This window comes from Puma concolor, chromosome B3 (genome assembly GCF_028749965.1).
Source record: "Puma concolor isolate L17-30 chromosome B3, mPumCon1.1.hap2, whole genome shotgun sequence".
Classification (NCBI taxonomy): Eukaryota; Metazoa; Chordata; class Mammalia; order Carnivora; family Felidae; genus Puma; species Puma concolor.
The window spans coordinates 29183560-29210972 of record NC_141672.1 but is presented as its reverse complement, the minus strand read 5'-3'; the positions used below and the strand labels follow the sequence as shown (position 1 = coordinate 29210972).

The window sequence follows — 27413 nt, the reverse complement described above, 5'->3', positions numbered from 1 at the left end:
GGGAAATTCAAGAAGGTATAAATTTAATTATTTTAACCTGAAAAATAAAGCCAGGGAACTTGATTCAAAACCACCTTAAAGGCAGTGCTGTAATCCACTTTTCTCAAATACCAAATGAAATTCATCTTTGTTTTCTTTGTTTTGGGCATTGCCCTGCTCTTCACCATTGTCATTAGCATGGCATCCTATTTAGGTAGTAATACAGTATAAAATCTAGAAATCCCACTTTGAAGGGATCAAGGTTATTCCTCACAATTAGAAATTGTCAGTTTAGCCTTAAGTATTTTGTTTTTAAAAATGTATTATGATAATGGGAAATAAAACATGCCATTATTTCTCATTCTTCTCTTGGTTAACAAATTAGGATACACAAAGCCTCAAATTGCCTTTAAGGTTTATAAGCATTCATATATTTTATCCATTAGTCAAGTTATTTTATAAACCCAACATTGCCTCTGAAATGGCTTTACACACAAAGAGGATTTTACCATAAAATGCTTGTGGTATTTTATTCTCTTCAGATTTGGGGGGAGGGAGAGGGAGGCAAGGATAGAGGAAAGAAAGCAGGGCATACATTAATTTGGATGGGATTGGTTTTAAAGTACCCTACAAAATGTATGGTAGGGAAGATATACGTAGTGAAACAATTTAAAGTTCAACATTAAGGGAATAACCAAGTGAATTATAGTACATCTACACAGTATAAGACAGTGTAGCTGTTAAAAATGTTAAAGTATTTAACAGAATTTAAGTACAGAAAATTGCTCATTATATGTAAGGATAATTGTGCGTGAAAAAATGATAATACAAAACACAAAATCAAGTTGTTTTTTTTAAATTCTTTTTTGCTTTTTGTTTTGTTTTATTTTGTTTTAAGAACATGGATGTAGACAGATAATGGGAAGGAAATATACCAATATCTTCTCTGTGTTGTTTGTTTTTCTGTCCCAGAGGAAGAGACATTTATTCTGTCCCATAAGCACCAGAAATACACCAAAAAAGTTTTAATGGCTATCTCGAGTGACTTTTTTTGTGTTTAAAATTTTCTGAATTTTCCTTATTGCCCACAACGAACACTCTTCTGTTTAGAAAAACTTAATTAAAAAAAAATTTTTTTTAATGTTTGTTTATTCTTGAGGGAGGGAGAGAGAGACAGAGTGTGAGTGGGAGAGGGGCAAAGAGAGAGGGAGACACAGAATCTGAAACAGGCTCCAGGCTCTGAGCTGTCAGCACAGAGCCCAACACAGGGCTCAAACTCACAAGCTGTGAGATCATGCCCTGAGTCAAAGTCAGGTGCTTAACTGACTGAGCCACCCAGGCACCTTGAAAAACTTTAAAAAATAGAGAAAAATTATTCTATTCTAGAAACAAAATTATAGTTAACTTGAAAGTTACTTGAAATCTCTTGATTTCCTGTGCAGTTAAAAACTTAAACTCTTTTATGGACTGTTTCTAAATAAAAATGACTGGATCCATTAATGACAATTGGTCATTTTAAGTAAGTGACATATAGAAAGGAGAAAGTTGTGATACTTCATTTCCCATCCTTAGCATGTTCTTCCGAAAGTAGAAATTTGGGAATAAATAGAGTAGTAACTTGCTGGGTCAAGGGCAAGAGATGACCTAATTGGCAAAGAGGCATCTTTTCATAAGCAAACATTGGCCAACATTTTGTCCACCTGTATGCTTTCAGCCCTTCTTTCTTATGGTTAGAAAACTATATTTCTTAGTATTAACTACTCAGTAGGAACAAAAACCTGTTTGAGTGTATGTCAGTCTTAAATGAAATTGCAGCTCTTTCGTTGGGAAGTAAAATAAGACCTCAGATTCAGGATATGAAAATATTCCAGGGGCACCTGGGTGGCTCAGTTGGTTGAGCGTCCGACTTCAGCTCAGGTCATGATCTCACATCACAGCTTGTGAGTTCGAGCCCCGCGTCGGGCTCTGTGCTGACAGCTCAGAGCTTGGAGCCTGCTTTGGATTCTGTGTCTCCCTCTTTCTCTGCCTCTAACCCACTTGCATTCTGTCTCTGTCTCTCTCAAAAATAAATAAACATTAAAAAAAAAAATTAAAAAAAAATTCCACTGTGACAATTTTTGTTCTTTAATAAACTTTTTATTTTACTTAAAATTAAAAATTATAATGTTTATCTTTGAGAAAGAGAGACAGAGTGTGAGTAGGGGAGGGGCAGAGAGAGACAGAGACACAGAATCCGAAGCAGGCTCCAGGCTCTGAGCTGTCAGCACAGAGCCTGACTCAGGGCTCAAACCCACGAACCATGAGATCATGACCTGAGCCAAAGTCAGACGCTTAACCGACTGAGCCACTCAGGCACCCCTAAAAAATTTTCTTTAAGTTTATTTATTTATTTTTGAGAGAGAGAGAGAGCATGAGCACTAGTGGGGTGGAGCAGAAAGAAAGGGAGAGAAAATCCCAAGCAGGCTCTGAGCTGTCAGCACGGAGCCTGATGTGAGGCTCAGACTCACGATCTGCGAGATCATGACCTAATCCATTATCAAGAGTCAGACGCTTAACCAACTGAGCCAACTAGGTGCCCCTAATAAACTTTTTAAAATGGAAGTATAATATACATACAGAAAAGTACATAAATTATAATTTACTGCTTAACGAATGTTCATAAAATTAGTATTTCCATGTAGCTACAACCCGGAACAGATGACGAAATGGAACTTCTCCAGGGCACCTGGGTGGCTCTGTTGGTTGAGCTTCTGACTCTTGATTTCAGCTCAGGTCATGATCTCTCAGTTTATGCGTTCCAGCCCCATATTGGGCTCTGCATCCCGCTTGGGATTCTCTCTCCCTCTCTCTCTGCCTCTCCCCTGCTCCCTCTCTCATTCTTTCTCAAAATAAATGAATAAACTTAAAAAAAGAGAGAGAAATGGAATCTTTCTACTATGTAAAGCCTTCTTCATTCCTCTTCCAGTGACTACCTGCCCCTTCCCCAAAGGCAAGCACTATTACATGATATTGTGAAAGAATTTTGTTTGTTTTTGAACTGTATGTAACTGAAATTACAAGTTACATACTCTTTTGTGTCTGGCCTCTTTTATTTATTTTCATTACTGTGTAGTATACCACTGCAAGGATACAACACACTGTTTTCAAGCTGCTGACCATGAACATTTGGAGTGCTTCCAGCTTTTGGTAATTATAAATAAATACTCTGAGCATTCACGGTATATGCCCCTTTTTGGTATATGCATTTTTGTTGTATATATAACTAGGAGTAGAATTGCTGGGTTATGGGTATAGATATGTTTAGATTTAATAGATACTACTTCCAAACAGTTTTCCAAAATGGTTATACCAGTTTACAAGCCATTGGCAATTTCAGCCCATTGGCAACTTCCAAACAGTTTTCCAAAATGGTTATACCAGTTTACAAGCCCATTGGCAATAAAATCCTTATTAACAGGCATATTCTCAAGCCTTTTAAATTCTAACCATTCTAATAGGTAGAATGGCATCTCACTGTATCTTTAATTTGCATTTCCCTAATGATCAATGAGGTTGAGCACCTTTTCATATGTTCATTGGTCATTTGGATAACCTTTTCAGTGAAGTGTTTCATATCTCTTGTCCATCTTTAAAAATTGGATTGTCAGTCTTTTAAAAATTGATTTGCAGGTATTGCTAACATATCCCAGATATGCATTCTTGTCAGTTACATAAATTACAAATATTCCTCTCTGAGCAAAAGCATAAGAGACTCTTAAAAACTGAGAACAAACTGAGGGTTGATGGTGGGGGGGAGGGAGGGGAGGGTGGGTGATGGGTACTGAGGAGGGCACCTTTTGGGATGAGCACTGGGTGTTGTACGGAAACCAATTTGACAATAAACTTCATATATTGAAAAAAAATTTTAAAAATGTTGACTTTAAAAAAAAAGAAAAAGAAAAAATATTCCTCTCTATGGCTTGCCTTTTGATTTTCTTTTTTTTTTTAATATTTATTTTATTTTTGGGGCAAGCGCAAGTGGGGGAGGGGCAGAAAGAGGGGAACAGAGCATCTGAAGCAGGCTCTGCGCTGACAGGCTGACAGCAGTGAGCCCGACGTGAGGCTCAAACACACAAACCGTGAGATGATGACCTGAGCTGAAGTCGGACACTCCACTGACTGAGCCACCCAGGTGCCCCTGCCTTTTGATTTTCTTTTTTTTTTTTTTATGTTTTTTTTTATTTTATTTTTTATTTTTTAAAATTTACATCAAAATTAGTTAGCATATAGTGCAACAATGATTTCAGGAGTAGATTCCTTAGTGCCCCTTACCCATTTATCCTATCCCCCCTCCCACGACCCCTCCCGTAACCCTGTTTGTTCTCCATATTTATGAGTCTCTTCTGTTTTGTCCCCCGCCCTGTTTTTATATTATTTTTGTTTCCCTTCCCTTATGTTCATCTGTTTTGTCTCTTAAAGTCCTCATATGTGTGAAGTCATATGATTTTTGTCTTTTCTGACTAATTTCACTTAGCATAATACCCTCCAGTTCCATTCACGTAGTTGCAAATGGCAAGATTTCATTCTTTTTGATTGTCGAGTAATACTTCATTGTATATATGTACCACATCTTCTTCATTCATTCATCGATGGACATTTGGACTCTTTCCATACTTTAGCTATTGTTGATTGTGCTGCTATAAACATGGGGGTTGCCATTTGATTTTCTTCATGGTATATTTTAATGAACCGAAGTTTGTCTTTTCCTCCCAATTTTATATTTTGTCAAGTTTCAAATCTCTTTAAAATATTTCAAGAATAGTACGATACTTACAATACCCTTCACCTATTCACCGTTTAACATTGCTTTGTTTTTCCACATATAATTTTAAGTTTATTGTTTTATTCTTGAACTGTTTGAGAGCTAGCTGCAGACACTATGACACCTCATAAATACTTCAGTACTATTTTTAAAGAGTGAGGATGTTCTCTTATGTATCTGCCATATAATTAACACACTCAAAAAATTTGACATAATACAATATGATTATCTGACATATAATCCATATTCATATTTCTCCAATTTAAACAGAAGTTTTGAATTTTAGTATAGTTCAGTCTAGCAGTATTTTCCTTTTTTGTTAATGCCACCCCTGCCATTTTAATTTGGATTGTGATAATGTCAAAGCTGCAGTATCTTAGAAATAAATATTAAATTAATAGTGTGACTTGGGCTGGCTGAATTCTTTTCTTCCCCTACTTCTTCCTCACGAGAATACCAGACTATCATTATTGGTTACATAATGGAAAAAATTCAAATGGACAAAGCGAACGTATGTTTTCTGCAACTCACTGGTTTCCTGATTTGATGTGTAAGTTTTCTGAAAACCTTATTGAGTGGTGCATTTTTATTTTTTAAAATTTTTTTTTCAACTTTTTTTTTTTTTTTTTTTTTTTTTTGGGACAGAGAGAGACAGAGCATGAATGGGGGAGGGGCAGAGAGAGAGGGAGACACAGAATCGGAAACAGGCTCTAGGCTCCGAGCCATCAGCCCAGAGCCCGACGCGGGGCTCGAACTCACGGACCGCGAGATCGTGACCTGGCTGAAGTCGGACGCTTAACCGATTGCGCCACCCAGGCGCCCCGAGTGGTGCATTTTTAAATGTGTTATCACTTGTCATGTGAAAGTCCTTGGAAAACCACTTCTCTTGAAAAACCAAAGCATTTTTAACTGTTGACTAACTTGGGCACTATATGACAAAAAAACTTGCATAGATCGAATAACTGAGTTGATGTGTATAATTATTTTAGAATTGGAAAGGAAAGGATAAGGAAGATTTTAATTTCACGTTAGTAATTAAAACTTGGGTACCACTTAAATATATAAGCAGAAGACATCCTTTTGTATGTGTGTGGAAACCATTATGGGTAGTGATATAAGAAATCTAGAGTGAATTCATCATATAAAATGGAAATAGAAGATCTAAGCAATGGAGAATTACTAGAATAGAGAAAAGTTGTTTGGGTGGGATGTGGAAACCATAGGGAATTATACTGGAACCATTGATTTCAGTTGGATAATGAATGACTTAGATGAGGGCTGTGCTTATAGACCTTACAGTTTGGCCCTGAATGGGCAATCTACCCTGTGCAGTGGATTATATTTAGAAACAGTGGAGTCTACTAGATAGGTTTCTTCTGAGAAATAGTTTTAAACATTAAAAAAAAAAAATAACTTCATGGGAATTGGAACTACATCATGGGAAAATGAATCTTTGTCTCATTCCCCAGTCATCTAGAAAGAAAAGCCAACATGACGAGGGAACTGCATTGCTGTGAAGATGCCTGAGGAAAAAGAGCTTGTCTGGGCATCTTTGTTGTGAAGGTTTAGGTTATCACTGAAGCCCCATACACAATCTTTAGTGGCTCACTGTCCAGCATAGTTTTTCTTTTTCAGTTCTTAGGCCTTTTGTAGAAATGAATATATTGTAACTAAAGTAAAACACGTGAGCAATGACTTTAAGTCCCTGTTTCATGGTTCCAAACATGTACCCTGGGAAATTAGTATAATCATTGGCATCACTGTGGATATTTTGTGAGGTTTGTTTTTAAGAAGTTCTTAAGTCAGATCCAAGGAATTATATCTGTATTTGATAGGTTGAAAAGTATAACTTTGGTTTAAAGAAAGCTTTGGGAGAGTATACTGTCTTATTGTAGTGAACAACTTGCAGGAATTGCTTTTTCAAAATATAGCTTAAGAAGGGCCTCTATTTAAGGAAACTAAGGCTAGTAGAAAGAAATGATGGCCTGAGAATAATATAAGGGAAAGAACATTAACTTGGAAATAAGTAGGTAGGAGCCAGATGATAAATAGCTAACAGGTGAGAGCAATATAGTGGTTAAGAGCTTGGGTTCTGGGGGTCATACAGATTTATTATGGACCTCAGTCTACCACTTAGGCAAGTTACTTAACTTTCTAAGCCCTAGTTTCTTCATTTGTAGAATGGAGATAATAACCTTAGAACAGTGGTTCTCAAACTTCTTGGAGTCAGGACTTTTTTTTTTAAGTTTATTTTTTTATTTTGAGAGAGACAGAGACAGCTCAAGTGGGGAGGGGCAGAGAGAGGGGGAGACAGAGAATCCCAAGCAGGCTCTGTGCTGCTAATGCAGAGCCCCACACAGAGCTTGAACTCATGAAACCACAAGATCATGACCTGAGCCAAAACCAAGAGTCTGTTGCTTAACCAACTTAGCCACCCACGTGCCCCATGGACTTCTTTAAACTCTTAAAAATTCATGGTGACCCCAAAGAGCTCTTGTGTGGGGGGGTTAGGTCTATATTTACTGTTGCAGAAGTTAAAACTGAGAAAATTTAAAAGTATTTATTAATGGGAGCGCCTGGGTGGCTCAGTCAGTTGAGCATTGAACTCTTGATTTCAGCTCGGGTCATGATCCCAGGGTTGTGGGGTTGAGCCCCATATTGGGTTCTGCACTGAGTGTGGAGCCTGCTTAAGATTGTCCTCCCCCTCCCCCTCTGCCCTTCTCCGCCTTTGTGCTCTCTTTCTCTCTTAAAAATTGTATGTTTTAATTTTTAATATTTTTTACCATTTATTTATTTTTGAGAGACAGAGAAAGACAGAGCATGAGTAGGGGAGGGGCAGAGAGAGGGAGACACAGAATCTGAAGCAGGCTCCAGGCTGTCAACAAAGAGCCTGATGCAGGGCTCAGACCCATGAACAGTGAGATTATGACCTGAGCCAACTTAGTTGGCACTCAACCAACTAAGTCACCCAGGTGCCCCTAAAAAAATTTTTTTTTAATTAATGAATTTTAAAATAGGAATAAATCCATTACATATTCACATAAATAACATTTTTTTTTTAATTTTTTTTTTCAACGTTTACTTATTTTTAGGACAGAGAGAGACAGAGCATGAATGGGGGAGGGGTAGAGAGAGGGAGACACAGAATCGGAAACAGGCTCCAGGCTCTGAGCCATCAGCCCAGAGCCCGACGCGGAGCTCGAACTCACGGACCGCGAGATCGTGACCTGGCTGAAGTCGGACGCTCAACCGACTGCGCCACCCAGGCGCCCCTGAATAACATTTTTTATGAAGAATAACTATTTTCCAAACAAAAACTATTGAGAAGAGTGTGGCATTTTTGTATTTTTTCCAATTTCTTTACTGTCAGCTTGATAAAAGCTTGAAAAAAGATTTTCATATCTGCTTCTGCTTTCATATGTTGGGTAAGCTCTAGAAAACTTCATTGGTCCCTTGTGAGAGAATGAGTGAAAAAGGCATCTTAGTATTGTACGTATAGGTTTGGATTCATGGACTCCCTGAAAGATGCTTAGCGATCCCTAGGATCCTTAGGAGTTTCCTGACTACACTTTCAGGGCTTTTACCTCAGAGTGTTGTTTTTATGATTTGACACAATATTGTTTATAAAAACCTTAGCGTAGTGTTGACACTTAAAAAGTGCTTAAAAACTATTAATTGTTATCATTATGGGAGCATATGGGAAATTTTGTGTGATCATATTTACATTCTTAAAAATATCTCTTTGCCAACACGGTAGAAGATGCATTGGTAATAAAAGGAATAAGGTAGAGACAGAGAAACAAGTTAGGTTTCTTTAATAAGCCAGACTAAAATGGTAAGCCCTTGAACTAAGAGAGTGGAAATGAAAAATGAAGGATAGCTCCTAGAAATCTGAGTTAGTAGAATGGAAAGTCTTAGTGATTGATTGGTTATATTGGGGTCAGGGAATTCTGGTCAGTAAGAATGAGGAGTCAAGAATGACTCTTGGTGTACACCTTAAATTTGCACACTGATATTGTCAGATACATTTCCGTTTTTAAAAAAAATGACTCCGGTTTCTGGCTTGGATAAATATAGGAAGAAGATCACCTTTGAGAAGAAAGATGGGAGAGTTCAGTTGTTTAAGGGTATGCATAGTCAATTTAGGAGGACATATGCAGGAGATAGTTAAATATGTGGATCTAGTGCTCAGGAGTTTTGAATATCATAAGCTTATAAATTCTAGTTAAAGCCATTAGTGAGAAGATCACCCAGGAGGGATATGTGATGTTACAACAGGACTCTGGTGTGGTAGGCAGACTGAGATGGTCTCTCTGATCCCTGCTGCTTGTATTTATGCCCTTGCATGATCTTATTCTTTTGACTGTGGGCTGGATCCACTGACAGCAAAAATGGTGGAATGCTGCTTCTGTGATTAAATTACAAAAAGGCCATAACTTCTGTCTTGTTGTCCCTCATTCCCCTTTTAAAGAAGCAAGATGCCATGTTGTGAGTATGGAGAGAAAAACTGGCTTGGGAATTGTAAGAGCCTGGACATTGGAAACAGACTTGTTCTAATACTTACTAAACTTGACAAGTTATCTCTCTAACCTCATTTTCCTTGTCTTTAAAATGGAGTTAATTATAATATCTTCTTAGGTTGTTGAGAGGATTAGATTGGATGATGATTATAAAATGCCCAGTATGAATCTTCATGACCTTGGATCTGGTTACAGATTCTTACATATGACACCAAAAATACAAGCAACAAAGTAAAAAATAGATAAATTGGACTTCATTAAAGTTAAAGACATTTGTGCATCAAAGGACATTATCAAGAAAGTGAAATGACAACCCACAGAATGGGAGAAAAGTTTTGTAAATTATATATCTGATAAGAGGCTAGTATCTACAATATATAAAGAACTTTTACAACTCAACAACAAAAAGACAATCCAATTAGAAGATAGGCAAAGGACTTGAATGGACATTTCTCCAAAGAAGATACACAAATGGTCAATAAGCACATAAAAAGATGAACATCATTAGTCATTAGGGAAATGCAAACCATGGCCATAGTGGGATATCATTTCACACCCACTAAGATGGCTATAATAAAAATAGTTTAAAAAAAATTTTTTTTTACATTTATTTATTTTTGAGAGACAGAGAGAGACAGAGCACAGCAGGGGAGGAGCAGAGAGAAAAGGAGACACAGAATCTGTGAGCAGCCAGTTGATGCAGGCTCCAGGCTCCGAGCTCACAGCACAGAGCCCAACGCGGGGCCCGAATCCACAAACCATGAGATCATGACCTGAGCCAAAGTCGGACGCTCAACCGACTGAGCCATCCAGTCACCCCAAAAATAGTTTTTTTAAAAACAGAAAATAACAAGTGCTGGCAAGGATATGGTGAAATTAGAACCCTCATACATTGCTGGTGGAAATGTAAAATGATGTGGCCACTGTGGAAAGTTGGTGGTTCCCTAAAGGTTAAACATAGAATTAGTGACCTAGCAATTCCACTATTAGATATATACCCAGTAGAATTGAAGACAAGACCTCAAATACCTGTACCTGTATGTTCGTATCAGTACTATTCATGTTAGCTGAAAGGTGGAAACAAGCCAAATATCTGTTAACAGATGAGTGGATAAGAAGCACAATATAGTATATATACACAAGGGAATATTATTCAGCCATAAAAGTGAAGTACTGATACATAGTACAACGTGGATGAATTTCAAAAACATTGTACTAACCAGGAAGCCAGACACAAAAAGATCACATGCTGTATGATTCCATTTATATGAGACATCCTGGGTAGATAAACCCATAGAGACAGAGCAGATTGGTGGTTGCCAATCAGGAGAAAGGACAGGAGATGAAGGGGGAAATGGGGAGTGATTGCTTAATGGATACAAGCTTTTCTTTTGGAGTGATGAAGATGTTTTAGAATTTGATATAGGTGGAGGTTACACAATATTGTGAATATACTAAATGCCATTGACATGTACACTTAAAAATTTCACGTTAAAGCAGTTTTAGCTCCAGGGGTAGTTGGGTGGCTAAGTTGGTTAAGCATCCAACTTTTTTTTTTTTTTTTAATATAATTTGTTGTCAAATTGGCTAACATACAGTATGTGCAGTGTGCTCTTGGTTTTGGGGGTAGATTCCTGTGATTCATCGCTTGTATACAACAACACCCAGTGCTCATCCCAGCAAGTGCCCTCCTCAATGCCCATCATCCATTTTCCCCTCTGCCCCTGCCCCCCTCCCCCCCCCCCATCAACGTTCAGTTTGTTCTCTGTATTTAAGAGTCTCTTATGGTAAAGCATCCAACTTTTGATGTCCACTCAGGTCATGCTCTTATAGTTCAGTTCATGAGATCAAGCCCTGCATTGGGGCTTGACACAGCAACTCTGTGTCAGGAGCTAGGGTCAAAGATTAAATATTAGAACAAAAGATGCTCCTAGGGTTCGTACCACTTAGGAAATCACAAGAGTTTTAGGAGCCCTGTGCCAGGAAGCAGGGGCAGAGAATTTGTTATTATCTCACATTCATACAGCATATATTTATTGTGTACTTTCAGGGTACTGTGCTAGGTACCAAGGACTTAGCAGTAAATAAGACAGAGATGGTTCCTGCTGTCACACAGCTAACATTCTAGTAGAAAAGGCAGTACACAAATAATTGTTTGCTGAAAAATTGTTTTAACCACACTCTGGGGCAGGGGTCAAGTGGGCAGTGATCGTTCTCCTGAGAAAAAGGTAGTTAAGTATGAAGAATGAGTTGGAGTTAATTGAGTGAAGGAAAGGGAGATGAAGGAAATTGAGTGAAGGAAAGGGAAGGAGCATAGTGCCTTTGCAGAACTGAAAGAAGGCTAATATGCCTGGAGTTCAGACAGTGACTGCTGAGAGAGACAGAGGCTGTATCATGTAAGACTTCTCAGGTTGTAGTAAGGATTTTGGATATTATCCTAAGAACACTGGGAAGTCACTGAAGGGGTTAAACAAGCCACATTCAGTTTCTGGCCATGTGGAGAATGGTTTGGAGGGGGGCAGGAGGGGAACTGGGGACACCAAGTAGGATGTCATTGTAGTAGCCAAGACTAATACCTAGAACCAGGGTACAGATAGTGGTCAGGGAGAGAAGTCATTGAATTTGAGAGTAATTTAGGACAAAGTCTTGATTGATTGCCTGTGGGACATGAGAGAGGGAAGAGAGGTGTCAGGGTTGAGTCCCAGATTTCTCCCTTGAGCATGTAAGTCAGTGGCATGTAAGGACCACTGGAAGGCTTTCACTTCAGGCTGAGATGAAATAGCAGGGACTAGATTCACCTTCCTTCCCACCTGAGACAATTTTTTTAAGTGACAAAATTTATGAAACAGTGGTTTTATGACACTGACATCAGGCAACAAAGGACAGTGATCTCTGAAAGGTAAGAAGTAAATGCAGTTGAGCCCTGTGATTGTCCCAACTCACTGCTGTGAGAGTTTCCACGTTGCGGTGCAGGGAGGGGGAATCCGGGCAGAGGTTGGCAGACTCCCTGAGTTGAAGACACAGAGCTGAGAGTCTGGAGAGACCCAAACAGCCGGCGTTCACAGGAGAGAGTTGTAGAAAGGTGAAAGCTGCACAGGAGCTCTGGAGAGCTGCAGAGGGTCCTCCTAGCGTCTTCAGCTGAGTACCAGTCAGTGCGTTCATGCAAGGAAATGAGGCTGAAGAGAGGACCATCCCAAGGGATTAGGGGCAACAGTGGCTGGCACCACAGGCCAGTACAAGCGCCTACGCCTACCAGCCACACTGACAAAATCTCATGATTCACAGAACTCAGAAGAGTTTTGCCTCAGTAGTAGTGAATACAGTTGTCAAAACTTCCCAGACGATACACTTCAAGTATGTGCAGTTCATCATATATGAATTACATCTCACCAAAATTTTTTAAATTTTTAAAAAATGTCTGTTATTTTGGAGAGAGAGAGTCTGAGCATGCGTGAGTGGGAGAGAGGCAGGGAGAGAGGAGAGAGAGAGAGAGAGAGAGAGAGAGAGAGAGAGAGAGAGAGAATCCCAAGCAAGCTCTGCACTGTCAGCACAGAGCCCATCTCGGGGCTCAGTCTCAAACCATGAGATCGTGACCTGAGCCAAAATCAACAGTTGGAGGCTTAACCAACTAAACCACTCAGGCGCCCCAGTTTCTTATTCTTAAGTATACTGGTTTCTTTGCCTATTGAAGCCATTCTACAACAGATAACCAGCCCAGATCTTATACCCATTATGCAGTGCGCTTTGTTAAATACCACTCTTATGTGCTTTTCCTGGGTTCTGGTAATCTTGAGTGTATTCCTAGTGTCCGCTTAGAATTCCTAAATGTAGCAGTGTTTCTGAGATTTGGAGGATAACCAAGAATAAAATTTGTTTGTATTTACAAAGTGACATTTAAAAAAAAGTAAAGACAGTTTTCTGGTCTTAAAGATCTCAGTTTGGGGTTTCTTATGCTTTTCAAAATAATATCAGTGTGGGGAAAACAGCTTCTAAAATGTAAAAGCCCTGCTGGATTTTAAGATAAAAGTGGTTTTACAGCACTGTAGAGAGATTAGAGAAATGGCATGTGTAAAGTGCTTAGCATAGGTGTAAGTGAAGCAAATAAAGTGTAGTGCTTATGATTTAACTACATACATGTTAGATGTCAAAGACTGTAAGAACAAGAGATACCGCTTATCTGACTGAAAATAATTGTTAAAGCCATGGAGTTTGTTTTGTTTTGTTTTTTGGAGTATGTATTTTTAAAAGTTAAATATGAGCTTTATTTTTTGGCCTTATAAAGCAATACATATTCATTATAGAAAATACAAAGAAAGCAAAAATCAGGCAAAATCACAGCATCCCCAGATAGTCACTTTTAACATTCTTCTAAGTAATCTAAACATCTCTAAGAGATATTATATACATATATGTACACACACACATATGTGCATATAAATATAAATTTTATATGCATGGCATCATGCTATTCTACAACCTGCTTTTTCAACTTAGTTCATTGTGATCATCTTTCAGTGTCCATGAAAACGTAGCAAAATCATTAGTTTTATGAATGTGAAGAATACCATTATGAGATTATTTATCATATATTTTATTAATTCTCTCTTAGTGGACATTCAGGTTGTTTCTAGTGTTTCACTAAAGTAAATGATGCTGCAGTGAGATCCTTTGCTGGATCAAAGTGAATGGCACATTTACAGTTTTTATACATATTAACAAAGTGACCTTTGTTACTTTGGACACTTGTCCAAATTATATTTCTGAGAGTGGCAAATGAAAGCTCTTGTAGTCCTCTAACTTAGCCAAGCCTGGATATTGTTAAACTTTTTAATACTTGCCTGTTTTATAGAGAAATTATGTTTCAGTGTTTTTTACATGCATTTGATTGCTAATAAAGTTGTGTTCACTGGCCAGTTTGTTTTCCTTCTTTCATGAATTTCTTGTTATCATCCTTGTCTACTTTTCTGCTTCTCTTATTTAAAGGTGAGGATGGGGCGCCTGGGTGGCTCAGTCGGTTAAGCGTCTTGACTTTGGCTCAGGTCATGATCTCACGGTCCGTGGGTTCGAGCCCCGCGTCGGGCTCTGTGCTGACAGCTCAGAGCCTGGAGCCTGCTTCAGATTCTGTGTCTCCCTCTCTCTCTGACCCTCCCCCGTTCATGCTCTGTCTCTCTCTGTCTCAAAAATACATAAACATTAAATAAAAAATTAAAAAAAAAATGAAGGTGAGGAAAGTGAGATCTAAAGAAAGGAAGTAACTTTCCCATGGTCAGCCAGTAATTTAGTGCCAGAATCAGTAATCATAGCATGCTAGAGCTGGAAGGGGATCTTAGACATCATCGAGTCCCAACCCTCTAATGTTACAGATGCAGAAACAGAGGCCTAAAGATGTTAGGGGACTTGACTAAGGACAGCTACCCAGCTCATTAATGACAACCAGGAATCTGAATCATGTCTCGTGAAGAGGGAAAGGCAAGTAACATTTTTGAGCCTGCTGTATTTCTTGTGTTTTCTCATTTAATTCTCACTATTATTTTACCATAATTAACCCTTGAACAATGCAGGGGTTGGGGCGCTAACCCCATGTGCAGGCAAAAATGGTTCATAGAACTTTTGACTCCCCCCAAACTTATTTACTAATAGTTAATTATTGACCAAAAGCCTTACCAATAACATAAACAGTTGATTAACACATATTTTGTATATATATTAAATACTGTAGTCTTACAATAAAATAAGCAGAAAAAAGAAAATGTTATAAAGGAAATCATAACAGAGTGCCTGGGTGGCTCAGTCCAGTTGAGCGTCTGACTTTAGCTCAGGTCATGATTTCACGGCTCATGGGTTCTAGCCCCGTGTTGGGCTCTGTGCTGATAGCTCAGAGCCTGGAGCCTGCTTTGGATTCTGTGTCTCATTCTCTCTCTGCCCCTCCGCTGCTCACTCTCTCTCAAAAATAAATAAACATTGAATAAAAAGAAAATCATAAGGAAGAGAAAATACATTTATAGTACTGTACTGTATTTATCAAAAATATCCACGTGTAAGTAGACCCATGCAATTCAAACTTGTGTTGTTCAAGGGTCAACTGTAATCCCATTTGAACAGATAAGGTGACTGAAGTTCAGAGAGCTTCCGTGATTTGCCCACACACCTAGTTATTTGCAAACCTGGACTAGAAATCAAATTTTCTGATGCTTGATCCAGGGGTATCATTGCCTCTTAGAATAGTAATAGTAGATATGTTTCTTGACTTCACTCAAATACTCATTTGATAATATATGATAATTTGCCTCTTGGAAACTTGTAAATAAAACTCTGCCTGTGTTTAACAGTTCTTATTTGATACTGGACACCGATCTAACACTTAGGAGCTTTAGTAACTCTTCATTATAAGCAAAAACAGATCAGATACCATGTCTTACATCTTATGGGTGAATAGATTTGAGATTCATGAGCTAGATATAACCTAAGTTTTTAATGGTAGAGATGTCTGGATTGAAACTCTCAGTATTTTCTTAGAAGCATTTTTATTCCATTGAGAGTGAAATCTTAACATATAAAATGAAAATGACATTTGGATTCTCTGAAGTGTAAAATGGACTTGAAATCATCAAGGGGTCAGTAGGAACAAAATCGAAACCATGTCAATTGCATCCTCCGTATCTGCAGGAAAAAAAAAAAGTGCCTCTTAACTTTGATTTCTTGACAGGTCTCAGAATTTCAAAATCATATAGAGCTAATTTGGTTGTAGCTTCATCCTACAAAGAGGTACAGAGATTAGTATTGACTTGTGTATAACTGTTGATACTCTTGGTTTGGTTCAGACATGTAGAAGTTAGCTGGTAAAATCTGTGTTCTGCATTTCTGCTTTCCAGAGAGATCTTGTAAATGTTTGGGTTGATGTTTTTTAAACCTGCTGGTTTCATCTAACTATGTTGGGGGAAATGGAAGAATGTAGCATGTGATAGACTCTTCCTTTTCTTCCTTTACAGAGGATTTTGTAGGCTTATAGAATAGGGGAGCCAACCGTTAACTCACATTCTAGTCTTTAATCATGTGGGATCTGTAAGTCTCATTATTTAAGAAATAGACATTATTTCTTTAGTATTTTTCTGATTTACTCTATTGGAATAAGAGTTACACATTAGTTAGCACTTATAGATTCTGGTAAAGTCTAGGATTTTTGATTTTGCCTTTTTCCCCCCTTTTTGTTTTTTTTCCTCCCCTCCTGGAGCCTTAGTGACTAGAAGAATGTAAAAAATAAAAGTTGAGTGGTTTAAGGCAGTGCTAAAGCTAAAGCACATGTTAGCTCATGCTGAGATGGTTACCTAAGAGTATGGACCTTTAAGCTCAGTCCACTACTGAAAAACAAGTATCACCAGAAGTAATGCTTATTCTAGTATCAAACATAACAGTCCTTTAAAATCTCCTTTGGAATGTTGAAAAGAGATCAAATGAAACCGTCAGAATGGTTATTTATTGAGGAAGAAGAACCCTCCAATTTCATTCACCCGTCGTAGCTCCACTTTCTCATTTTAATGCTCGGTCCACATTGGTGATGGTAAAAGAGGTCCTGTACCTACAGAGATGGCGGTGGGAGAAGGGACATCACCTTTCCATTTACTGCTTGTTGCAATTTGGCCTGTTTACAGACAGAACTGCTTCATGGGTGCTTCTGGTAGAGAGCAAAGGAAAGCAAGGTAGCAGCAAGAAGTCAGCATTTACGCATGACCAGTGAATTGGCTAATTTTTAACATGCAGTTAGTTAAGAAATGATTACAGCCTGAGGAGTCATGACCTCAACTTTTCATCAGCTCCATTGGATTGTGCCTCAGTTTGGAAATGAAGGAGGTATGCGGGAAGTTTTAATTGTACCTGTGTGATTTATCCCTAGTCAGCTCTTTAATTTCTTCTGGCTGTCTGAGGTTTCCGACATGCTGTAAATTTCCCCAACTTTTTCATTATCTGCAATTTCTTTATGACTCGTGAATCGGAGTGGAGAGAGAGTATGGATTTACAGCGGAGATAAACATGTCCATAAAGTCTGTATCTGTGTCAGTAATTGTACTGCTGTCAGTGACTGTCCTGTTTTACAGGCCTCTCTTGGGAAAGGAACAGGCTTCACTACCAGCAGCACTGAAATGCTTGCTTTGATTTGCATTAACTTGCTGGGAGACTAGGTAGGAATGGTGGGATAGGAATTGATACTGGACCTTGGCCTCTTGTTTGTTTAAAGTCAGATGACATTGTGTTGGATAACTGTGTATTGAAAATAGAACATAGACAACCTTTGCTTCCTAAGTGAAATGCAACTTTATTGATACAGATGTGAAAAAATCTCTTCTAAGTTGATGTGCTTTTAAGATTACTTCCCATTTTCTGTCCTTGTTGTTAATGAAACTTCCATCTTTCCATTTATCTTTTATTTGAAGTAAAACACAGGATTTCTCTTTCAGAACACTCAGCCCTCAAGAGTGGGGCAGCTAGAGTTTTCATGACGTTCCAGATTTTCCATCTGCCATGTCTTAATTCTCAGCTGGTAATGTCTCTTTGCTGATTGCTTGAAGTAGGGTGCACTCAACCATTTGCCGTGAGAAAGGAAGGCTTAAAACAGAGACAAATTCTTAATATTCCGTCTTTAAGGACGCTTCAGGATTTCTCTAGTGTTTCCTTAGAGCAATTGTGAAAGAAACCAAAGAGAACCCTTTAAAAATAGGTGGAGAAGCAAACACACAGAATTTTCTTCTAGTACATTTGATACTGGAGCACACCCCTCAAGAATCAAAACTGTTCTTGCGTACCCTGAACCCTCTGCAAGGTAGTTTAAAAGAGTAGTAGGTGGCGGTACAGTTCAGCAAAGAGAGGATAAGATGCAGGATAAATCTCAGTCCTTAGTCATCCCGCACATCCAAGTAATGTGGAGAGTTTTCTAGTTGATTTTTCCAAACCTTTCACTTCTCTTCCTTCTTCTGCTTGCATTCTTTTTGCCATCTTTCTACTAGTAGATGGGAGAGGGAAGATTAAAGGAGATGATATGATACAAGATTGTTTGGCTTCTTTCCAGAAGCTGTGGTGAAAAAGTATGGCTAGAGAAAATTATAGCTAAAATGAGATGTGAAATTGTCTGTGTTTTTGATTCTCTGTCTCTCCTGTTGCCATAATAGAGTTTCTTCTTACTCAACAAAGGGTCAACTACTTTCTTTGGGTGAGAGAGATAAGTTGCTGAGGCCCCTTTGGAAGTCAGCCCTTGCCTTTCTTTAGACTAGGAACCCTTTGTCACTCACTCTCTTCTTTCCCATCACACCTAGCAGTGCTCCTCATGGAGTAAGTTACATCGTTAACCTGATTCAAGTTTGGGAAAACTTCTAGTATATGGCTTACTAGGTCTGGTTTAAAAAACATACACAATAACCTGAAAACCAAACAAACAAAGCCACAATTTAACTTGGTGCTGTAGCTTCCAGTTTTGTTTTATGAACTTAAAAAGTTTTCTTTAATGAATGCCATATTGGAAGTGTTCAACATCCATTTTGGTGTAGGCCTTTATTTTTCCTTTTGTCTTTTATCCATTTTATACAAGCTGGTTGTCAGCACAAGTTTGGGCTAAGTTAAGGACTTTCACCTATATGCCTGCTCCATTAGTCAGAAGGAGATAGCTCTGTAAAAATAAGCTTTTTTTTTTTTTTTAAGTTTATTTATTTTGAGAGAGAGAAGGAAGAGTGTGTGGGGGAGGGGCAGGGCTAGAGGTAGACAGAGGATCCCAAACAGGATCTGTGCTGTCAGCACAGAGCCCAACATGGAGCTCAATCCCATGAACTGTGAGATCATGACCTGGAGTGAAATCAAGAGTCAGACAGATGCTTAACCAACTGAGCCACCCAGGTACCCCTAGAGTAATAAGCTTTCTGATTGCTCAGATTAAGAGGCTTGTTATCACTAAGACTATTACTGCCTCCTAGAAAATAGTTTTATAGGTGGGGAGAGTATGGTGCACTAGCTTCCTGTGCAAGGGAAGCACTTTTCTTCTGGTTGGAGAGAAATAGTTCATGGTTGTCTGCTTCTGTTTCTGCTGCTGTCAGCTGTCAAATTCAGTAAAAACAAGGGTCTAATTAGCCAACAGTCTCAGTGTTGGAGGATAATAGCATTGACAAAGAAGAGAGCAACACAATAAAAGATTATTTGAATATGAATTTGTGTACCTGCTCTTCACTGAAATGGCTCCACAGTGGGAATTGATAACTTTGTATTAAAGGGTTAATAAACAAAGACACTGGACAATGATTCCAGAACATGTCTCCAGATTGAAAAACGACTGGCATTTCTTCCTCACTGTCCTTAATCAGGCTGAGAATGGAATCCAAGAGTAGCCAGGCTTGAAACTAAAGGGAGGGCTGGAGTATTGATCTGTTAACTGCTTGTAGAAGGGATCATTCTTGGGTGAAAATCCTCAAGTGGTAGTTTAGTTTTTAAGATCCCAGACTTCCTTGGCTCCATATAGATTAAAAATAGCTTATTTCAGGGGCGCCTGGGTGGCGCAGTCGGTTAAGCGTCCGACTTCAGCCAGGTCACGATCTCGCGGACCGTGAGTTCGAGCCCCGCATCAGGCTCTGGGCTGATGGCTCGGAGCCTGGAGCCTGTTTCCGATTCTGTGTCTCCCTCTCTCTCTGCCCCTCCCCCGTTCATGCTCTGTCTCTCTCTGTCCCAAAAATAAATAAACGTTGAAAAAAAAAAATTAAAAAAAAAAATAGCTTATTTCAGGTTATCAAGTAAAAGAATATGAATGCCACAAATAGGTCAGGGAAGAAGTTCCTCTTCACTAACTTAGGAAGAAATGCCGTTAAGTCTTTTCCTCCTGCAGTTCATCTTTGTATGAAAACATTTTAAATACCCCGTAAACCTCCCCCGACCACATACATGCATACATATATGTGTATGTATGTACATGTACGTGTGTGTGTGTGTGTGTGTTTAAATTTTTATTTCTCCTTGAACTATTTGGAAGTAAGTTTTAGGTATGAGGCACTTTACCCCTAAACACCTGAGAACACATCTTCTAAGAATAAGGACAGTTTCCTGCATAATACTGCTTACGTCCTGTAGCTGCAAAATATCTAATATCCTTTCACATTCAGAATTCCTCAGTTGTTCCTAAAAATCTTGTGTAGTTTTTTTTTTCTTTTTAAACCAAGATCCAGTCAAGAGTCAAGCATTGCAAATGTCAGTGCATTCTTGGTAGAACATTTAGTACTAAATTCTACACACCAGCTCTTTTAATAAATATTTACCAGAGGCACCTGAGTGGCTCAGTTGGTTAAGCGTCTGACTTCAGCTCAGGTCATGATCTCACGGTTCGTGGGTTTGAGTCCCGTGTCAGGCTCTGTGCTGACAGCTCTGAGCCTGGAGCCTGCTTGAGATTATGTGTATCCCTCTCTCTCTGCCCTTCCTCTGCTCATGCTCTGTCTCTGCCTCTGTCTTTCTCTCTCTCAAAAGTAAATAAACACTAATAATAATAATAAATATTTACCAGTTTTTTCTATGGTGAACATGTATTTACTCAAATGACTATCATTTTCCTCTAGAATATTGAATTTCAAGCTCCCTCTATAGGGGGGCCGGCTTTATCAAGCTTCTTTAATCTGTTTCTGGTATTCTCCCCTTCTGCTAACCAAATTAGCTGTAGAATTGATCTCTCTCCAATAACTACTCCATTCTGCAGTCAGAGTAATGTTTTTGAAACACGATTGACATGTGACTTTATTCCCTTCTTAAAGCCCATCAATGGCTTCTCAATTGCTCTTCAGAAAAAAATAAGAAATCTTTAACTTGGCCTTGTTGCTCTGTGTGATCTGGCCTTTCTCACACCATGCACATCTCACACCATGCTTCCCTCTCTTACCATGGGTTCTACAAATTCCTCGTGAGGCAAAAATTAAGTAACGAATCCATCCGGGGAACACATCTTGGGAGAGATGAAGCTTGGAAGTACACCTTGATGGCTAATATTTGCATATGAGAGGAAGGAAGACACTTCAGACTGGAAGCAGTTTTTGAGTATGGGTTGGTTAGAGTACTAGAAAGTGTGGAGGAGCTAAATTGGAAGACCTGAAGGACCAGGCTGAGGGATCATTAGAAGTCTGATAGCTACCTCCAAGGAGAATTGAAGGGCGTGATGATGGGTCCCAGAGACTAGCTAGGAAGCTGTTGCAGTCTAAGAATACAGTGCTGCTTATATTAGATAGGACAGTGTGAATGCAAAAGACAGGACAGTTGAGAGATATTGGGGAGGAAAAATAGGTATTAAATCGTAACAAACTGGAAGGACACAAGAGTCAAAATGATTTTAAGATTTTAAGCCCCTGTGACCAGGAGAATACAATTCAGGCTGGAAGTGGGGTACAGAGTGTCAAGGCATCATCGAAGTGAATTACGTAAGCACCTATCACTATTATAAGCTAGAAGATTCTGGATATCAAGTCTGTTAGTTAGGATAAGGTTCAACTATGTGAACTGTGGCTTACACAGAGTAGAACTGTTTTCCACAAAAAAGAAGGCTGGAGGTTGACAGGCCCAGGCTGGTAGGACACAGTCAGAGTGTCATCAAGGACCAAAGCTTCTTTCTTTCCACTCCACTTTCTTAGTGGTTTTCAGCTAAAGGATACTTCAAAATACAGGGTGACTACTAGAGCTCTAGCCATCGGGCCTGAGGTGTAGGCCAGGAGAAGGTAGGAAAGAAGAAGGGCAAAGGGCGGTGGGAGGGGGTCCCACACAGCTGACTTCTTTTTTTTTTAAGCAGCTTTCTAGAAGTGCCATAGAACTTAGTTGTCTGCACCAACCTAGCTGCAAAAGACTGTCATCTTTTATTCTGGGCTATGGTTTTGCTGGCTAGAAATTAGGGGTTTTGTTAATAAGGAGGAAGAGAATAATAGGTATTGGGATAAGCAATCAACATTCTCTGTCACAGGTAACAAGACACCTGTGCAAGAGCAATGACTGGTCAGCAGAAGTAGAAGAATGTGAGGTGATGGCCATGTTGAGAAAGCTCAGAATTAGTGATTTTAGAGGTGTATGAATGGTTGTTCATCTGTGAATTAGGCTTCATTCTTATACTTTACTGATTATGTTGTATGAATTATAAACAAAAGTTAGGGATTGATTGTGTTTTCTTTACCATATGGTATGCTTGGTATTCCAAAAGTCAGTAAATTCATACCCATGAGTCCTTTTAAGGGATCTTGCAGAGCTTTTCTGGGGGGTGGGGGTGGGGACAGCTATTTTTCCAAGGAAGTAAACAGAAAAATCTCAGCTTTTTAAAAAATCTTTAGGAGGCAGACCACTCAAGAAATGGTGAGCTTTTAGTAGTGACCCTTTTTATGGTCAGTTTATTAATATGTATATCTACTAAGCAGGTTCTGTGTAGATATTTCTAGTTATGAAGTGAAACACTTGGTTCTCTGATTTCCATATATTTATCAAAGCAGATTCTAAGAGATTTAAAAAAAAAAAAGATTGTTTCAGTAAAATTTTCTTTTTACTGGCCTAGTGATAGTGAATCCAAGTGCTGATTTTTATTTTTGCTGTGTCTCACATAGCCTTGATTATAATAGGGCATCAGTGTTGTTGAGTGGATGGTTGAGTTACTTCTGAAGCCCAATATGATGTAAGCTCTGGTAATATTTAGAAGTTAAAGGCAGTCTTTATTGTTTAACATAATCAAATTTACTTTATAGCCAGTAAAAAACCTTTAATATCTTTTATTAATATATAATTATATTATTAGTATAATTATATATTAATAAATTACATATTAATATAAGCTATATTTACAATGGCTTGATTGCTAGTTTTAACAAAAACTAACCCCAAGAATACCTTTCAGCAAAATACATGAAAATAGAGTCATTTAGAAGCATTTTCTGAAAACTTAACCCAAAATGCCAAATAAATCTTTTAGGTTTATGCTGCTTAGAATAGTAAAACTTGCATTTTACTTAATATTTAAAGATGACTTCTTAGCACTTTGTCTATTGCAGAATGTGCATGATTTTGCCCTACTTCTGGTGACTGGATTCTCATCCTTTCAATAGGATCAATATTAAGCCAGCCTTCTTTACCTCCTCGATCCATATTAAACCTGTCTTGGAAAGAGTTCGTTTATTGGATAATATAGCTACACCGGGGCTCTATGACAATATCTTTTGCTGCCTCATTAACTCTGGAGCATTAGAACAAGATAAAAATGCCCTAAAGCCTCTTATCTGATGTCTGGTGTAACCTGCTGAAAGCAGGAGTGCCATTAGTTTATGTTAGAAATCAAATGGCCCTCTCCAGTGCAGGAAGTACTGATTAAACCTGAAGTGTCCCTGGAGGACTCTACAGCTGTCACAGGGGTGGTGGCTGTCCCTCACCAAAAGAGAAATCTGGGCCAGAGGTCCCAGGGGGGTGGTGCTTTAAGAACTAGCACGTGGCTGCCCCAGCTGTTCTGCTTTGCCTAATGAATTGTTTTACAAGAAGAGGCTGGGTATTGTCATCACAAGCTGCCTTCCTTAGAGACTGGAGCAGGCCAAATAATAAGTAATGTTAGTGATGGTAATTGAAATGTGATGGCTCTCCTGGGACCATCACAGCCCTAGAGCTGGTTGGCACTTGTGGATTCTTGTGCTACCAAGGCCCTATTTGAAGTGTGCCTTATTTTTTTTTTTTCAATTACATAATAATGTGTGAGTTTTTTTTTCTCTCCTCCTCACTATAGAAATTCATTGACAGAAGCAGTCTTAGGAACATTACAGTAGTGGCTTTAAGTACAAAAAGAACAGCTTTGACTTTTTCATTTAAATTATCAACACTGCAACAGTTAAGGACTACCACATATTCTTAGTCTCTTGGAGATCACTGCAGAAATCTCTCTAGGCTACACTTTTGATTTAAAAAATTTTTAAATAGCATAGTAGGATATAAAGTGGAAAGTAAAAACCTTGCTTGCTGAACTTACCAGAGGTAACCACCAAAACATTTTCTATGCATAATCAAGTTTATTTATGTTACCACATACAGATGAGATCATAATATATGTACTGTTTTGTGCCTTACTTTTTCACCCCGCAATATATCTTGGATATCTTTCCACAGCGATACAGATAGATCTACCCCATTGTTTCCTAATTGCTGCATAGAATTTTATTGTATTGATGTACCAATTCTAGACTCTTACTGGATAGTTTGACCTGGACCCATGGGTGAATATTTATTGTACCAACTGGTTGCACTCATTGATTTGTATTCTATGGTTCACCCTCTCACATCAGTGATTTTCCTTTCTTCAAGGATGTTCCAGGACATTTAAAATAGGAAACAGTGGAGGTAAAACTTTTGGGGAGGGATAGTGTGAGTCTTGTCATAGACCACCAGCTGGACATATGTGTAGTGATATGTGCCCTACTGCATATTTTAAGTTTTTTGCTTAGTCCAGATAGGTGAGGAAAACAAATAGCCTTTAATGGATGTTGTCTAAGGCAGCGACTGGAGGCTTCCTCTCAAATTGAATGAGTGTTTTCTTCCCTAATTTTCTACTTCAGATGTTCCAAGTATCAAGTTATGAATGCATTAATGGACTTGGGAAATGATTTGTCAGCACGTGAAAATGAGGACTTAGGTTTATTGTGTTAACAGCTTGGCTAACAAAGCAAGTTTGTACCTTGTGAACTTTAGGGGCCTTGCTGGGAGTGGCAGTGTGATGAATGAAGCAAAGCAATTTTCCAAGAATATTTCAGGTCAGTGACGGAAGAAATCACTTGTCTTCTTGGGTAAACCAAAACCTAATTTTAGTTGCATCTGCCTTCAATAGGACCTTTGCAAATCGATAGAAATTGGCACTTCCATCTAAAATGGGAACATTATGTGTCTTTTAACTGAAAGCCCTTTAGTCTCATTTTCTCACCTCTTCAAAGTTCTGATTTGCCCAGTCGTTATTGAAGAGATGTCATACTTCTAAGTTGTGAAATGCCAACTAGTTTTGTTTCAAGTTTCTTCTACAGTGTTTTCCTCTCCTTGATGCATTCGAATTGATGCACGATGCTTAACTTAATAATTGGAGGCTATTAATAACAGTTACTATTTATACATGATTTACCTCTTGTCCAAGCCTTCAGTAGATTCTTGGGACATATGGGTGTATACTGAGATTTCAGGGGCTCTTGTGGGCTATTGGAGATTCTCTAGACTCATGCTGTTCAGAATGGTAGCCACTAGCCACATGCCATTTAAAGTTAAATTAATTAAAATAAAATAAAATTAATTTAATTTCTCAGTCACACTAGTAAATGCTTAGTAGCCATGTGCAGCTAGTAGCTACCACACTGGACAGCACAGAGAACATTTCCATTAACACTACTCTAAAGGTTGGCGAACTATATAGCCCACAGCCTGATTTTGGGTTCCCTGTGAACAAAGAATGGTTTTTACATTTTTAAAGGGTCATAAAATAAAACAAAAATCAGAAAAATATGAGACAAAGACTGAGTGTGGCCTGCAAAGCCTAATGTATTTACTACCTGGTCCTTTATAGGATAAGTTTGCTGACCCTTTGACCTGTGCCTCCTTCTCTTAATAACATTTCAGCTTTCTGATCAAGTTAAGGTTAGGGGTTTCCCTAAGTCATCAGAAGATTGTGAATCTATTAAGCAAATTAGGCAAATTGAGGCACAAAGTTTTTTACTGTAGATAGACCACAGAATGAGTCCAGAGCTTACACAAATCAGTTCCCTGGAGCTAGCACAAGTGGGATGAGCTTTGAAATAGGTAAAATTCTTTGTAGTATAAATGATCAACTCGCAACAGCTTTTTGAATAATACCTACAGTGTAACAGAACAACATTCTGATTTTGTACACTATCTTGTGACTTTCAAGTATTCCTCCTCCCATCTTACTCTGAACGAAATAGAATGAATACATTTCAACAGATGCACTTGACCTTTCAACAAAGAATTTACCATGAAGATTTTTAACTGTTCAAATAATTTTAACTGTCAAATTATTTCACCCAGTCTCTCCTTGGAAGAATGAAGCAGAAAGATGCATCTGCTGGTATTCTCTACATCTGAGAGATAATCTTCCCTTGCCAAATGTAGCTAGCAGTTTCTCATTAAATGTAAAGCTTATGGGGCGCCTGGGTGGCGCAGTCGGTTGAGCGTCCGACTTCAGCCAGGTCACGATCTCGCGGTCCGTGAGTTCGAGCCCCGCGTCAGGCTCTGGGCTGATGGCTCAGAGCCTGGAGCCTGTTTCTGATTCTGTGTCTCCCTCTCTCTCTGCCCCTCCCCGTTCATGCTCTGTCTCTCTCTGTCCCAAAAATAAATAAACGTTGAAAAAAAAAAAAATTTTTAAAAAAATAAATAAATAAATAAATGTAAAGCTTATGAAATCTGCTATAAAAGTGAGCATCTGGCACTTCTGTGGAAAATTATAGAGTCAACTTGTTGCTGTCAAGATAGGACCTTGGTATTCATGAGCGGACTTTGTGATTTCCCAAGTTTGTGCTAACCCATACTGTTTTTCCTCTAAAATGCATTAAGGTTCATTTGAAAAAAATTAAGGTATCCCTTTGGCTTTTTGATGTGAATTATTCCATAATTAGAAATAACTCAAGTAGTGCTCCCACTAAAATAAATGTTATACTACAATACATTGAATTATTGGTAGAAGCATTAATTTGAACTTGCCTGAATCTTCAGATTTAAGATAGTGATATCACATTATTATGGATTGTGTGATGAGATCATGAAACGTACTGAACCCCAGAAAAAGTCACATTTCAACATTAGCCTTGTCAAAAAAAGCAAGTGGTAAAGGAGATAAGGAAGAGAATTGTGAGATAGTAGAGAGGAAACCTTGATGAAGTCTATCTTCTTTTTCTTTTTAATGTTTATTTATTTTTGAGAGAGAGACAGAGTGTTAGCAGGGGAGGGGCAGCGAGAGAGGGAGACACAGAATCTGAGCTTTCAGCACAGAGCCCAACACAGGGCTCGAACTCACGAACCGCGAGATCATGACCTGAGCTGAAGTCAGATGCTTAACCGACTGAGCCACCCAGGTACCCCGAGTATGACTTCTTTCTAAAGGACAG

At 38.6% G+C, this 27413-nt stretch overlaps 1 protein-coding gene across 3 annotated transcripts in view; it reads left to right on the top strand.

Annotated features, from left to right (window-relative positions):
• Window positions 1-27413, top strand: part of LIN52 (lin-52 DREAM MuvB core complex component) — a 112851-nt gene that overhangs the window by 25078 nt on the left and 60360 nt on the right. The window contains exon 6 of one of the 3 annotated variants that reach the window (XR_015252199.1): window positions 14664-17148. The exons of the other annotated variants lie outside the window; for them this stretch is intronic. The gene's annotated coding sequence lies outside the window, so the exon portion shown is untranslated. The remainder of the gene's footprint in view (window positions 1-14663; window positions 17149-27413) is intronic. 3 annotated transcript variants of the gene reach the window in all.